The 17,367-nt window shown below is 44.3% G+C and overlaps 1 pseudogene; it reads right to left on the reverse strand.

Moving 5' to 3' along the window:
- LOC123114206 (uncharacterized) overlaps window positions 1–17,367 on the reverse strand; it is a 39,315-nt pseudogene that overhangs the window by 16,083 nt on the left and 5,865 nt on the right.

Consider the following 17,367-nt stretch of genomic DNA (forward strand, 5'->3'; position numbering starts at 1 on the left):
ACATCATCTGTGGTCATCTGACCAAAGGACAGTATGGCCGTGTGAGTGCTCTGGAAACGTCGAAGCTAGTCTGGGACTGGCTATCCAAGGTCAACGAAGGCGTCTCAACCCAGAGAGATCAAAGAATCAGTGTTCTTCGCAACCTCTTCAACCGCTTCAAGAGAAACGACAATGAGAATGTCCAGCTCACGTTTGATCGCCTCACTGATATCACAAATGAACTTCAAGCTCTTGGCGCAACTGAGATCACCAAGCATGAAATCGTCAAGACACTGCTGAGATCACTTGACAGCTCCTTTGACACCCTTGCTCTCATGATACAAGAACGTCCTGACTTCAAGACACTCGATCCATCTGATATACTTGAGAGGCTTAACACACATGAGTTCCAGCTATCTGAGAAAAGAGATATCTATGGTCCAAGCTATGGCCGAACTCGTGCTTTGAAGGCAAAAGTTGTTTCCTCATCTGAAGAAGAATCTGAATGCAGTTCTGAAGATCCTGAAGATATTGGAAGGGAACTTGCTATGCTTGTGAAGAAGTTCCAGAAATTCACAAAGAAGAAGGGCTTCAGAAAGTCTTCACGATCTAGCTCAAGGAATGATGAAGCTTCCACACATGATCACAAGAAGAGAACCTGCCACAAGTGCAAGAAACCTGGTCACTACATATCTGAGTGTCCACAGTGGGACAATGAGAAGAAGAAGAAGAAAAGCAAGGAATATGATTCCGATGACAAGAAGAAGAAGAAATCCTCAAAGTCTTCTAAGTCTTCTTCCAAGTCTTCATCATACAAGAAGAGCTCATCTGGCAAGGCTCGTGCTTTTGTTGGCAAGGAAATGGATTCAGAGGAGGAGTCTGCTTCAGAGGAAGCGGAGGTGGAGTCTGGAGAGGAGTCTGACCCTGGCGTTGCAAGTCTGGCTCTAGCCACAGCCTATGTTGCCAAGTCCATCTTCAACACTGAAGACAATGACTTCCACACCAACGCTGAAGCTAATGACGAAGACGATCCTACTCCCACCTACTGCTTCATGGCACGTGGTGCCAAGGTAAAATCACGCGATGCTTACTTTCAAACTTCAAGTGAAGATGACTCTGATTGTGAATCCAAACCCAGCTACAAAACACTTGCTAAAATTGCAACTGAACAACAAAAGGCTATGGAACATACTCAAAAACTGTTAGACAAAAGCGATGACATGTTGGACGCTGAAATGACACGTTCACAGTCCTTAGTTGATGACATAAAAAATCTTCATGCTAAGTACCAAGAACTTGAAGGTCGTCATGAATCACTCTCAACTACTTATGAAAGGCTCTCCTATGATTATCTTCAAAGGAAACAAGAGCTTGAGAAATTGAGAGCGGCTCATGAAGATCTTCAAAAGGTGAATGAATCACTTCGCGCCCAACAGATCAGTTCCGCTCAGGAAGGATTCGAACCACCATGTCTAAAATGCATTGAGCGTGATAATGCTACATCTGTTGCTGAATGTTCCACTGCTGCTACTGTTTCATTGTCTTCACCTACTGATGTGGTTACTAACCCCTCTGCGGAGGATACCACTGCTGTTGCTGATGAAAATGCTATGTTGAAGACATTGCTTGAAACAGGGATGTACAAAAGTTTGAAGGGACATCAGACTCTCTGCGATGTCCTCAAAAAGCAGATTCTGAACCGAAACCCTAGGAAGGAGGGTGTTGGGTTCGAAAGGAAAATGAATGTTGATGGCTCGTACTGGAAGCCTGAGCAGTACCCCAAAACCACATGGGTTGCTGCAAAGGAACCTTCAGTAGATCCATCTACCTTATCTGGCTTTACCTGTGCTAATCCTATTATCATTGATGAATCCTTTGATGCAAACTATAAGCTGTTCAAAAATCAGAATGGTGAAGTGTTTGCCAGGTACATTGGTACTAACTGCAGGAATGGACCACCTATGAAGAAGATCTGGGTACCTAAGCGGTACATTGAGAATCTTCCTGTGAATGTCGTCATGACACCACCAAGGAAGAAGACAAACCCCAGACCAATAGCTTCATGTGGCCCAAAGGCTTCATACAGATACAGGACTCACATGAGTCACCCTAACGCCAATGTTTTGCAGGGAAATCATACTCAGACTTATGAATATGAGCGTGTATCTTCGAACCGCTATGTTCATAGGACTAAGAACTTTTCTGCTTATTCATATGAGTATCATTCATCTCCTGCAAGGCTATTTGCTAGGGCTCCAAAGCCAAAATTCTCAGATGCTGCACTTAGACTCATTGCTTCTAAGCCCCCACTGAAGATGTGGGTGGCAAAGAAGAACTAACTCTCTTTTGCAGAAAACGGTCTCCAGCCAGCAATCAATGGCGTCCGATACTATTGCTGGGGACCTAAAACTCACTGAGGACGCACGTTAAAATATCACTCTATATGCTTCACATCTGAATTTCTTATCAGTCAAACTATGTCCTAACCTTGTTATAAGCTGTGACTGTCCCTATATGTATCAAATGCATATGCTTCACAACACTTGTGTGAAGCCTATCCTCCTAACTGCACTGTAGGGTACATCACCAAAAGCTTCAGAATGGATTATGGACAGTGGATGCACAAATCATATGACTGGTGATCGAAGTCTTCTCATGGACTCAACCTTACGTCCATCCGACAAGAGTCACATCACATTTGCTGACACTGGTAAAAGCAAAGTATTGGGTCTAGGTAGAGTTGCAATCTCAAAGGATCAACACATGGATAAAGTGATGCTTGTTGAATCCCTTGGTTTCAACTTAATGTCTGTCTCAATGCTTTGTGACTTGAACATGATTGTGATATTTGGCAAATATCGTTGCCTTGTACTAATGGAATCTGACAAATCTCTAGTCTTTGAAGGGTATCGAAAAGATGATCTATACATGGTAGATTTCTCAGCAGGTCCACAGCTTGCCGTATGTCTTCTCACAAAAGCTTCAGAATGCTGGCTCTGGCATCGAAGGCTGGGACATGCTGGCATGAGGAACTTACACTCACTCGTCAAGAAGAAGCATGTCATAGGCATCGAAGATGTCAAGTTCAAGAAGGATCATCTGTGTGGTGCCTGTGAAGCTGGAAAGATGACAAGGGCAAAGCACAACTCAAAGACAATCATGACAACATCTCAACCCTTCGAGCTGTTACACATGGACTTATTCGGACCTACTCACTACTCCACCCTCACAACAACTGCCTGTCTCTATGGCTTCGTCATTGTTGATGACTACTCAAGATACACATGGGTTCATATAATTCTTTACAAGACTGAAGTGCAAGATGTCTTCAGGCGCTTTGCAAATCGAGCAATGAACAATTATGGTGTGAATATCAAGCACATCAGAAGTGACAATGGCACTGAATTCAAGAACACTGGACTTGATCTGTATCTGGATACAATGGGAATCACTCATGAGTTCTCTGCTCCATACACACCTCAGCAAAATGGCATCGTTGAGCGCAAGAACAGAACCCTCATTGAGATGGCTCGAACAATGCTAGATGAGTACAAGACACCAAGAAAGTTCTGGCCTGAAGCTATTGATACAGCATGTCACATCATCAATCGTGTGTACATTCATAAGCTTCTGAACAAAACATCATATGAGCTACTTACTGGCAAGAAGCCAAACGTCAGTTACTTCAGAGTATTTGGAGCAAGATGCTGGATCAAGGATCCCCATCACAAGTCAAAATTTGCACCTAAGGCTCACGAAGGCTTCATGCTTGGCTATGGAAAGGATTCACACTCCTACAGAGTCTTCAACCTTTATCTCTACAAAATCGTTGAAACTGTGGATGTGAAATTTGATGAAACCAATGGTTCACAAAGAGAGATACTGCCAAGCACACTTGATGAAGCTCCTTCAAACGAGGCAATCAAGCTGATGGGAACTGGTGAAATCATGCCCTCTGAAGCACAACCTGAAGAGGAACTTATCATCTCTGCACCAAATCAACCTGAAGACAATGCTCAGTCCGAAGACAATCCTCCCAATGATGACAATGACCAGCCAGAGCAAAATCTTCGTCCTGTTCATCCACGTGTTGCAAATGAAGTTCAAATAGAGAAGATAATTGACAGCATCAATGCACCTGGTCCGCTCACTCGATCAAGAGCAACACAGCTAGCAAACTTCTGTGGGCACTTTTCATTTGTGTCAATATCAGAACCCAAGAAAGTTGCTGAAGCTTTTATGGAACCTGAATGGATTCAAGCCATGCAAGAAGAACTTCAACAGTTCAAACTGAATAATGTCTGGGAACTTGTCAAGCGACCTGATCCACGCAAGCATAACATTATTGGAACAAAATGGATATATCGAAACAAGCAAGATGAGCATGGTCAAGTCGTCAGAAACAAAGCTCGTCTTGTGGCTCAAGGTTACACTCAAGTTGAAGGAATTGACTTCGACGAAACATTTGCTCCTGTGGCTAGGCTTGAAGCTATTCGCATACTGCTAGCCTATGCTAATCATCACAATATCTTGCTATATCAAATGGATGTAAAGAGTGCATTTCTCAATGGCAAGATTGAAGAAGAAGTATATGTCGCTCAACCACCTGGCTTTGAAGATCCAAAACATCCTGATATGGTGTACAAGCTAAACAAGGCACTGTATGGCCTCAAACAAGCCCCTCGTGCCTGGTATGATACAATCAAAGACTTCCTGAAGAGCAAAGGCTTCAAACCTGGATCCCTCGATCCCACTCTCTTCACGAAGACATATGATGGTGAACTGTTTGTGTGCCAAATATATGTGGATGACATAATCTTCGGCTGCACCAACCAGAAGTATAGTGATGAGTTTGGGTACATGATGCAAGAGCAATATCAAATGTCCATGATGGGTGAGCTGAAGTTCTTCCTTGGTCTTCAAATTCGTCAGCAGAGGAATGGCATCTTCATATCTCAAGAGAAATACCTCAAAGATTGTCTGAAGAAGTTTGGAATGGAAGACTGCAAAGGCTACACGACGCCAATGCCAGCCAAACACCATCTTGGTCCCGACGACAATGGTAAAGAGTTCGATCAAAAGGTATATCGCTCCATGATTGGTTCTTTGCTTTATTTATGTGCATCTAGGCCAGATATTATGCTTAGTGTTTGCATGTGTGCCCGATACCAAGCGGCACCAAAGGAATCGCATCACTTAGCTGTGAAGCGAATTCTTCGATATTTGGCTTACACCCCAACACTCGGATTATGGTATCCCAAGGGCTCAAGATTCGATTTGGTTGGATTCTCGGATGCTGATTATGCTGGTGACAAGGTGGATCGCAAGTCTACGTCTGGCACATGTCATTTTCTTGGTCGATTACTTGTCTGTTGGTCTTCGAAGAAGCAGAACTATGTATCACTCTCAACTGCTGAATCTGAATACATTGCTGCTGGATCCTGTTGTGCTCAGCTTCTATGGATGAAGCAAACTCTCAAGGATTATGGCATCAACCTGACACAAGTACCTCTCTTCTGCGACAACGAGAGTGCCATCAAAATAGCCAACAATCCAGTCCAACATTCGAAGACAAAGCACATTGAAATTCGTCATCACTTTCTCAGAGATCATGTTATGAAGAAAGATATCGATATCATTCACGTCAACACTGAAGAGCAACTGGCAGATATCTTCACAAAGCCCTTGGATGAGAAAAGGTTTTGCAAGTTACGGTGTGAGCTAAATATCTTAGAATCCTCTAATGTCCTGTGATCAGGCACACATCCTAACACTTATGCATGTTGATGACTTAGATGTGCAACACACAAAGTAAGGTATATCTTCAATCAATGAAGATTTACACTCTGAGTGTGAATACATTAACATGGAATTTGACTTCGGAGCGCCACGATAATTGTGCGCCGTGTCTGGGTCTAATACTTCCTATACGGTGGGTAACGCCACCACCAACTTTTCTTGTTTGAAGTGTTTCACTCAAGGCGTTATACTGCAATGACTTCGCATTTGGTTTGTCTTCAGTTTTCAATTTGTCTTCATGACTTTCTGCACTATGATGATTTGATTGGTTTCTGATATAAATACTAGTGTTCTGTCCTCTACAGCATTCACTTATAGCTATGTCTTCAAGATTGAATCTTTTGAACTAAGTGAATGTGATCGGACCCTAACCTCTCTATGCTTCCTATCTCAACTCTATCTATCCAAATCATATGCATTCTATTGAAACAGTCGAATGTCTTCTCTGCGTCCTAGTCAGCAGAAGGCAAAGAGACAAACATTAAATCTGTTTTAAATGGCTTATCTTTACTGTTGAAATCCGGAGAAGCCGGAACAACTCTCCGACATGCCTGGCGGGCGTGGGAACGTGGGACAACCCTGAGTGTGTTGCATGCTTGCCACGTGCCCCTCAGATGTGAACCGCCAGGGGCACCAGCGTAATTGCGCTGTGTCTCTCACCTACTTATAAATACTTGTCCCCCCGCGGTAAAGAAATACTTCTTCCACCTCTCCACCTCCGTCAAAACCCTAGCGCCACCGCTAGCTCGCGACGACGCCGGCGACGAAGCGCTTAGCTGCCGCGACTTCTCCGACGCCGTCCTCACGCCGGCCGCGGACATCGTCCTCTCCGCCGTCGCCGTAGGTGTCCTCCGTCGCCAAGTTAGGGCACGGTGGGCTGAACTGCTCGGTCTCCTATTCCTCCATCTAGCAGTTCTTCGTGCGGTAATTAAAACTCTATTTTTACCACCTTTTTGATCTTCAAGATTCATCCTGTTTACCGAAAGTAGTTTCTGTCTATTCAAAGCTAGATCTATTCCATCTGCATCTCATACTGCTTAGTCGATTCACTTAGATCTCTTCTAGTTTGATTCCTCACTTGTACTTATTCACGGATTGGTACAAATCTGGAACCAACTCACCTATATAAGTGAATGTCTTCGCAACATGAGGTCAATGTCTTCAAACTGATTTATCTTCAAAATCTTCTGAGAATGCATATGACCTCTTCCCCTTCCCTCGCATCTCTAATGCTGTCACAGGTACATGTCCGTGGGAGAATCCCTTGGTTCTCATAGTCTGCATTCGTTTGCAGAATACTTACAGCATCATATAAATTCTCCTGAAGCCAGTTCCTGCTTGACCAGCAAGCGCAAATCTCTGAAGCCTTTGAACGTATTGAAGCCTTTCAGCTTGAAGTTCATGGCAACAGAAAAATCAGCAAGGAAGGGTGGCAGACAGCGCAGAGAAGGGACATCTAAAGATCTGCCTGATGATTTAGCTGAACTGTACAAGACTGACCCTGAAGAGAACTATCATCAGAGAAAGACGCGAATCCAATGGATTCGACGCTATTGGGCTGAGGAGTGGTTCAGGTACAGGTTTGTCACAAAGGAATATGCAGAGAAGAATGCCATCAAGAGACCTTGGGGTGATATCCTCTATCGAGGGCTTCAACCCAAGAGCCAAGCTGAAGCCATTGAACAAGGCTTCTATCCATGTATGGTCCGTGGGACACAGCCAGCGAACGCAGATCCCACTTCACTACTATGGTGTCGTGATGATTCGCTCTTCAAGCGCAACTATCAGTTTGTTGTGGCTTCGGCCAAGAAGAACAAGAAGTCCTTGGGTTTGGATTTCAACCCAGGTCCCTCTGCTCCCCGTGCTGATGGCTCCCGTGAAGCCAATCCCAATGTCATCGGCCCCTACGCCAACCTTGACGGCCTCATCACCTACATCATGGTCCAAGGCGCCAGAGTAGATCATTCTGACAATGGTGCTGACTCTGATGAAGCCCCTGCTCCTCCTCCGAAACCGCAGAAGCAAAAGAAGTCAAAGGCTTCAACCTCAGCTGCACCTCCGAAGACTTTGCGTGCGAAGCCACTGGCCACTGCACCTCCTGAAGCCAGTGTGCAATCTGAAGATCTGTCCCGTGTCTCCAAGAGAACGGACAAGAAAAAGCAGCTTGTTAGACCATCTGATCAAAGAGTCTTGACTCCTGCCGCAATTCTGCGTGAAGAACCCATTGATCTATCAAGTGATGAAGATCTTGCTGATGATGCCCTTGAGCAGCTGATCAAGAGCAAGGAAGAAGCTGAAATCTTCAGCAACTTGCCTCTATTTGATGTGGCCATCATTCACAACTTCATTGATGAGTGGTTCGACACCCCCAACGTCAGCTTTGAAGACTTACAGCTTCCAATTGGCCTCAGCGTCGCCTTCAATGGCGCCATTGCTTCTGAGCTAGCTCTCGCTCAGCGCATCGTTGAGCTCAAAAACAAGATTGATTTTGAGAAGGCTCAATTCAAGAAGCATGTGGCCAAGCTAAGTGTTCAAGACGTCCGCAACTTCAAGGTCATGCTGAATGAGCTTAAAGAAGCTTTTCTGAAGAAACGCCAAGAAGCTCAGGGCTCTCGAGAACGCATGAAGCTTTTGGCTGATAAGTGTGTGCTTGCCTACAATGAGGCTGAGAAGCGCAAGTCCCTTGGCCGTCCTGGCATTGATCCCAGGATGGCTGCAAAGAAGAAGAACAAGCGCCCTGCTGATCAGCCTGCACCCTCAAGCCAAGAAGCCCCTCGCATTATCTTCCCAAGCAGCATGACTGGCTCGAAGCCAAAGGTCACCACAACAGCTTCTGAACAGAAGAAGACGAGGGCTGCCGAGGCTGAAGCCAGAAAGAGAAAGCATGCTGAAGCTTCTGATGCCGCTCCCTCCAAGAAGAAGCGCAAGACCAAGAAGACTAGGGCTGCTTCCATAGAGCCCTTAGTCGTTGAACCCATTTCCGTGGTTCGCCCTGTGTCTGTTCATCAAGAACGAAGAATGGTTGTCCATGAGCCTGCTACCACAGAGGCTCCTGAAGCTGAAGATATTCCAGCAGCTGAACACACCGCTGCTGAAGACATTGGTCAAGATGACAATGTAAATGATGATGAAGTTCTTCCTCAGATTGAACATCAAGTGGTATCATCGCCTGTTCGAACAAACAGAAAACTCATCAGCATTGGTCGTCCATTGACGCCAATTGCTCAGGATGCTTCGTGGGTTGATCACCCACAACAACAACAAGACTCCCCAGTACTCCCCAACAACAACAACAAGCTACACCCCCAGTGCAAGAAGAGGATGAAGACTTTCAGGCCCGGCCAACTCCATCTCCTAACTTGAAGCCAGCACTTCGCAGGCTTCGTAGAGGACAAAGGCCTGAAGTCCCTCTGTCGAGCGTTCCCGAAGGAGAAGTGCAACGTTCACCTGTTGCATGCCAAGTGTTCTCTGAACCAGCTCCAACAGTGAACGTCTCCGAGTCCGAAGCACATGTTGCTGAAGACATTCCGGCTGCATCAGCCAAAGAAAATGAAGAAGAAGTACGTGTACCAACTCCCCCGGCGATTGAAGAAGAAGCAGTTCATGATCTGAATGTGCTTGTGCCCGACCCTCCTGCTCATCAAGAGGAGGTTGAAAATGTTGAGGCTGCCACCACCAACGCCAATGAAGACAATGACGAGGTCATGGCTGACGCTAATGTGGAGCCTGCACCAACTCCTGTGCCTGAAGCAAGTGTGGGCACAGAACCTGAAACCAATGAGGCCACTGTGCCTGAAGCAAATGTGGCCCCTGAACCTGAAACCCATGAGGATCTTGCTCCTGAAGATAATGAGGATGTTGCACCTGAAGCTCATGAGAATGCTGCACATGACGCCAATGAGGAGGCTGCACCTGAAGCAAATATGACAACTGCTCCCGAAGCACCTGTCGTGCAGTCTGATGCCTCTGATGTTGCCCCTGCTCCTGTTCCGCCACCAAGGCCTCACACTATTGAGCAAGCATACGATCACGGTCAGCTTGTCACTTTCTGATGGCCCATTCTGGTGCCTCCGCCTTCTGCTTCAGGACCCCAATTTGAATATCATGTTGAGCATCGGCCTCAGGTCCAGAAGCCAAAGCCCAGGTTGCCACGGTTTCCAGGTACTGCCAACTCCCCCGGGTCCTTCAATGTAAATGGCTTCAAGAGCCACAATACCTTCTTTGACAGCGCCAAGAACCCCTACTCCAAGCCAAGAATATCATCAGATAGGTTCTGGAGCTATCAGTAGAGAAGCTATTACTCATGTGTGCTATATGATCAAGGGCGCATTTTCCCTCATATGCGCCTTGACACTGAAGCTATTGCTGGATTGCCGTGCTTAGAAGAAGCACTTGACTGCTTTCGCGATGCTGGTCTGCTCCACTTTGTGACAGACAAGGAACATTGGAATGAAGAGCTTTTGCTTCAATTCTATGCCACTCTGCACATTCGCGGTTACTACAGAGACATCAAGACTTGGGTTCTCGAGTGGATGACTGGAAACGTTCATCATGAAGCCAAAGCTATGGATATCATCGAGCTTACTGGGCTAGCCACTCCTGGAGAACTGTATGAGCCTAACTGTCAGCTACACTGAAATGCTGTGGAAAGCATCTTTCACAAGCCAGAACCAAACATGAGCCATATGCTGAGCATGATGAAGCCTTTGCCATCTGACGCTGAGTATCCCACACATTTCTTTGTTGAAGACCTTGAGTATCTGCCTCGCACCATATATCATATCATCAGGCGTACTCTATGGCCAGTCAAGGGACACTCATCAGCGGCCAAGCTTGAAGGAGCTATGAAGACTTTGGTCTTCTACATTCTAAATGGCATCAGCTTCAACACTCAGGAATTCTTCATCAGGCAACTTGCTGCTTCCGGCTCTGACCTATTTGGTCTGAAGTTTTATGCTCCATGGGTCATGCGCCTCATCAAGCGACACTCATCTGTCAATTATCAGCCGTCTGCTCGCAATCACATAATATTTCTGCCAGAGGTTGATATGTCAGTTGATGCTGTATACTCTGACCCTGCCAAGACGCCACTTTGTCTTCAGAACATTGAGCATCAAAGCTTCACTCAGCCTATTGAAGGTGTTCAAGCAGCAACAAGATTCTATCCACTGGCTGGTAACACTCGTCTGCCACACAGAGCGCCCACTGAAGCCACTGAAAGCACCATTGCGCAAAGGCCTCGGAAGCGTTCTCGTGTTCTCAATGACCGAGAGCTTCTTGTGGCTCTTCATCAGAAGCAAGATAAGCATCATTTCTGGCTCAAGCGCCAAATGCAAAGCCTCTTGGTGGATGTCAATCGCATTCGCAACCTTGCCACCAAGAATGCCTTTGTTGCTCATGAAACTTGCCGAAGATCATGGAAGAGTTTGACCCTGCTCAGTGCTGAAGCTGATCTTCAAGATGATGGCTTCAATGAAAGATTCCAGTTTGACTCCACTCCTCCACGGACTGCTACCCTGTGTCGAACTCCATCTCTTGAAGACTCTGAATATTCCTCTTCCGCGGCAACAGTTAATGCCAGAGTGATCGATGATGAAGATGACGCTACTTCACCACCTCCAACTACAACTGCGCGCATCGACACTGCACCAAGTACATCTGCACCGCCAACCAACGACAACGACCCAGCTGCTTCACCTACTCATGACGAGTAGATGCTCTATGTCTTCAAACCTTTTTGGTCATTACTGACAAAAGGGGGAGAAGCGTATGAGTTGATAGTCTTCAAGCGGGTTCATATGGGCGGTTGCACTATATTTTGCTGCGTGCTTACAACTCTTGTGTTTTGAAACATTTGGTTCTTTGAGTTGTAACACCTAAAACACGATGGTCGTCTGCTACTTCTGCTACTTATTTGCCTTACTATGATGCGATGATAAATTCCGCATGTGCGATGATAACTTCCGCACTTAGATCATTCTGCAGACGTCCATTTTTCATTATGCATGTCATTCTACTTGTTATATCATTTCATGCATGATGAATTATCTTCATAAGTTGAAGTGGATCTCCACAAGTACAACCTGCCATGTGCATTTGCATTCCAAAAGCAAATTACTTATATGCACATCTTCAGGGGGAGCCCTTGCAACTTATGAAGACAATTCCCTATCCTTACAATTTCACATACTTTATCCCCGTTTAAAACTTCAACCAGTTTGTCATCAATCACCAAAAAGGGGGAGATTGAAGTGCATCTAGTGCCACCCCCAGTTGGTTTTGGAGTATTGACGACAAAGTTGGTTGAGGGACTAATGCGTTTGTGAGAATTGCAGGATAACGCAGGTAGTGTCCCTCATTGATTCGGTTTACCTACTGGAGATGACCCCTAAAAATGTATGAAGACATTGAAGACAATGGTGGTATGAGAAGATATTCATACTGAAGACTATGACATGAGAAGACATTACGTGAAGACAATGGAGCGCGAAGACTGTGTGGTTTCGTCGTTTCCTTTCCTCTTTGTTGAGTCATAGGAACCACCGTACTGTTAAGTGGGGTCCAAGTGAACTAAGTCAGAGTGACTTCAGTGCTGCTCAACCCAAATCCTATGTCTTCGAGCGAAGACAATGAGAGCAAATCTTATCCAGAGCTGGATGAGTCAGCTTTGCTTGTAGCCCAAGTAAAGTTGCCGTGTGTGTTTGAAATCTGACCGTTGGAACACGTGTCAGTTCCTTAGTGACCCAGGGTCATTTTGGACAAATCAGGTCGGGTTGCCTAGTGGCTATAAATAGCCCACCCCCTACACCATAAATTGGTGGCTGCTCAGAGTTAGTGCACGGCTTTTGTCGTTTGAGAGCAACCCACCTCGAAGCATTTGAGAGAGAGAAATCCTTGCGAGGATAAAGCCCAAACACCCAGAGCCAAAGAGTGTTAGGCATCACTGAAGTCTTTCTGTCTGTGTGACCTGAAGACTTATTACACTTGAGGACTGTGAATCCTCCAGCCGGTTAGGCGTCGCGTTCTGAGCATCCAAGAGTCATTGTGGATTGCCAGTGAACGAAGTCTGTGAAGGTTTGGAAGTCTCCCTTGAAGACTTACCAGAGTGATTGGGCGAGGACTGGGTGTCCTTAGCTCAAGGGGAATAAGGTGAAGACGCGGTCTTCTGAGTTAAATCTCAGCCTCCCTAACCAGACGTACAGTTGTCACAGCAACTGGAACTGGTCCAACAAATCCTGTGTCTTCAACAAGCAACTGGTTCTATCCCTTCCCAACCTTACTTTAGTTTGTCTTCGTGAAGTCATTGCCTATCTGTTTATCTGTTTGACTTCATTGCTTGACTACTATTGTTGATTGGCTTCATACCATCTTCCATACTGATCCTTACTACCTAACTGCCATTAGTCCTGTACTTTCATATCATTACATACTTGACTATGACTTGTTTAGGCTAGTTTATCTTTCACTGCATATCAACTAGGTTGTTTCTGTTGTTTGTCTTCGAAACTTCCAAGTTTTGAAGACTTTCATAAAAATCACCTATTCACCCCCCCCCCCCTCTAGTCGATACTAGCACTTTCAGGTGCCCCCTCCCCTCTCCCTTGGGGAGTCTAGATCTGCACATCTTAAGGGACAAATCTAACTCTTTTCCACTAAAAAGCGACTCTTATTCAAACACCATGCAAATCTAATATGAATGTTGGGGTAGGGCTATGCCCATTGTACACACAACTCCATGATGAGAATCAAATTAGTAAAGAGTGGATAAACACCCTATACATTTTGTCTTCGTCAGTACTTTTACTTTATGCGTTGTATGTTTGGCCCTTGTCCACATTGAGACACCCAAAGTCTCTAAAGATGAAGATTTATAAGGGCGACTACCACTATTGGTAGCTTCACTTCTATGACTTCTTTTATGATGGTGTGATTGCCATCAAAACAAGATTCAAGCAATCGAGGGCAATGTTAATTTATTTATTGCATTTACCGATGTGATTCTCATTTCAATGTGCTATTGACAAAATTTCAGTCATTTGAGTAGGTTCAATATATTTGCCTTTTTTGTGAATTCAAATAATATTCATGTTTTTAATAAAATTCCTCAAACCTTGGTTGGATCTGAATCCAGCCCAAGTGAAAATTTGATCATTTGACTACATTGAAAACTTTAGTAATCAAAATATCAGAGCCGGATTTGAAAACTAACTCGCCTCAAAATTCCCCATATCTAGTATATGGCTTAAATGTCCAGTCTTCAATAATTATGGTTCTTATTTTTAAGGAAAATTCTAAGTGGGGTCTGTACCCCACACTGTCTTGTAGGTTTTTTTTTAACCTGTAGTTTTTATCTTGTAGCTTTGTGCCTCCCAACAGGAACTCCCCCCTTTAGGGAGAGCAATTGTATGCATGCATGAACCTTCGTCGCCATCAATTGCCGGATTAAGTACGTGGTTGACTTTTTTTCCTTGACGGGTACATGGTTGACATATTAGCAACAAACAATTGTCACAATAAATAGTGTATGGTTACCAGATAATTATTTACATGTTTAAGCATTCCGATGATATGTAGAGCTAAAAAGTGATTTCCCAAGTGCTAGAAACAAGTACATAAAGATGATAGCATATCATAAAAGTACTATAACGCAACTTTTACATAGGTGTAGAATGACATTCTGGTAACCAAGGTTATAATAATCTAATAACCTAAGTGACTAATGTAGCAAGTAAGTAATATTAATCTGGCAATTACTGACAAAAGGTAGTTGTCAACATGGATCTGGTTTCAGAAATCTCATCGCAACGTATGAAGCCAAAGGTAAAAATGGATCGTCAATCAGATTATCCGTTCAAGAGATAAAGGTTAGTTTTAAGAATCGAGAGAATCCTGATGATGCCATGCTTACGTACCACATGAACCTCTTTCATTCAATTCGCTCCATGCATCTGCTAGTTGGGCACCGCAGTGTAAGACACCATGGGGCAGGCCACCACATAGTCCAGTCTTTTTATATATATTTGCTAATTGCTATGATTATTAAACTTCTTTTACAAATGAATATGCTTTTCTAGGAGAAAATAGCTTTCAGACCGGAACGGGAAATGTATAGGAATACCTGACTTCATTTGATCGAAGATAATTGATTCAGTGGCGGGAAAGTAAGAACTCCTGACAGCAAGAAGTAAGTTTCAATTAAAACAGTACAAGAGAAAAGGAAAGTAAAAATAATATGCCATGTGCGCCGCTACGTCGGCCAAATTAATTGTGATACATTTTAATGTGTGCCAAAATGGCTATGAAGAAGCCCATCCTTGTTTATTCTGAAATAAAATGGTACAATAGTTCTTGCAAATGAGTGAATAGCCGACTAGGTGAAAAGAGTAGTTTACGTACCAGCTATTGGTGCATTGCTTTGTTTCTTCCCCGGTTTCTTTCAGTAAAATTCTAGTCTGTTCATGTAACGAGTCTCCCTCTTTTCTTCCATGCTGTTTTTCCAGTGTTTCATATTTTTCTCTTGATGAGTCTTTCGCTTGGGTTCTAAGCTGGTATTCTTCATGAACCCAGTCTACTCTTTTTACGTGGTTGTAACTAGGAAACCTTGGATGCTTGCGAATGGCGTCTGTGAAAGCAGACTCTGCAACCCTCCTGTCAGATTCCTCAGCATCTTTGGCTGCCCCAATCGTTCCAGCAATTTCCTTGAGATTTAACAGGTAACCAATGCCCGAAAGAAAATCATAATACTGTTCTCCTCTGTGAGCATTGAAACTTAGCTCGAGCCTCTGAAGATTGGGAAATGCTTCTTCCTGAAAGGTGAGGGACAGTACACCACATGTGTATTTGAAACACTTGAGCCCTAGGAATGCCCTTTTTTTGAAGATGATACTTTCTAACGTTGGTTGCCGGACATAGAGTGAGAAAACAGTGAGGGCGGGCAATCCTGTCAGTATATCCATATCTTCCATCAGCAGCTCACTAACAACAACTGTCAGAATACAGAGTTTGCGGAGTTGCCCAAGGCACTGCGGAAGCCTGGAGAAGATGCAAATGGGGGGCAACAACTCAAGTCTCTGAAGAAAGAAAGGAAGAGAGGACACGCTGCTCCACACATCATGGTAGATTGCTGTTCCTGAGGCACCAGGAGCCAGAGTGATAGATTTGAGATTCACAAGTTTCCCAAGAGAAGAGGCTAGAGCTGCCAGGTTTCTCTTCAGATGGTCATCTGACTCTTCTGTACAGTAAGTGAGGTTAAGATCTTGCAGGTTCAACAGATCACCAAGGCTCAGTACATTGTCTTCAGAGTTACTGCTAAGGTTAAAACAATGTAGCACACGCAAAGATCTGATGCGACCAACCTCATCAGGTAGATCTGTCTTATCTCCAAGAGAGAGATGCAACAAGCCTGGGAGATGAATAATATCTGATGGAACTGCAGACACTGCTGCATCAATTATTAGTGTTTCCAAGTACCGCAGCATTCGCATTTGGGTTGGTAGTTCTACCTCTACACTGGCATCACATGAAATCTTCAAATATCTCAGCTGAAAAAATCTACAAATTCTTGTGAGGTCAAAACTCATGATCCCCCATTGATCACCCCAAAACTCCAGGATTAGAACTCGGAGATGCTTAAATCCCACAATTGTAGGCGCACACTTGAGGATTCCAAAAAAGCCAATTGATCGAACTTTTGACAGTGTTAGACCAGTTGGTTTCTTTGCATATCTGGGATTGCTGAAGTGGAGCGATAGCCGACGAACCTTGCTATAATGTCCTCTGATGGTCTGTGAGTAATCTAATGCAGTGATAAATCTCTCTTCGGTGGACTCAAGTGTAATAAGATCAAGCACAACGTGGTGCAGTGTACAGGACAATACCTCACCACTGTAGTTGATATCCACAGGTTGGATCATTCCCCTGTTGACAAGCTCTTCAAAATAGCTATCTGCAACTTCCGCTGTGTCTGTTCCTTCTATCGCACAGATGAAATCTTCTGCTATCCACTGCTTAATCAAATCAAACTTCCATATTGTGCAGCCTTCCGGATACAAACAAAGGTACATCAAACATGTCTTCAAATAGTGAGGAAGACTATTGTAACTAAGCTTTAGTGTTTCATGCAGTGTCTCTTCCAAAGTAGAATTTGTACTCAAATTAGAACACAAAAATTCCTGCACATGCAGCCATAGCTTAGGGTTGTCTGGTTGGGTTGCTAAAAGACCGGATACACAAATGGTTGCTAGTGGCAAACCAGCACATTTTGCTATGATTATGTCCGAAGCCCCCTTTAATTGTTCAGGGCACAGACGTTCAGGACCAAAAACCAGGTTGAGTAACAGTTTCCCAGAGTCTTCCCCGCCAAGAGGTTTCATCTTCAGAATATTATCAGATTGATAATCACAGCATTCCAAAGCTACTCCCTCAATTTCTGTGGTTGTTATTATTCTACTGCAGTTATTACCTTCCGGGAAAGCACTGGCAACAATATCCCATGATGTTGTTTCCCACAAATCATCAATTACAATAACATATCTGCAAAAGAGGCTATCCATAGTTATAATTATATCGTGTCTATTGAAACAATAATTA

This window comes from Triticum aestivum, chromosome 5B (assembly GCF_018294505.1).
Source record: "Triticum aestivum cultivar Chinese Spring chromosome 5B, IWGSC CS RefSeq v2.1, whole genome shotgun sequence".
Taxonomy (NCBI): domain Eukaryota; kingdom Viridiplantae; phylum Streptophyta; class Magnoliopsida; order Poales; family Poaceae; genus Triticum; species Triticum aestivum.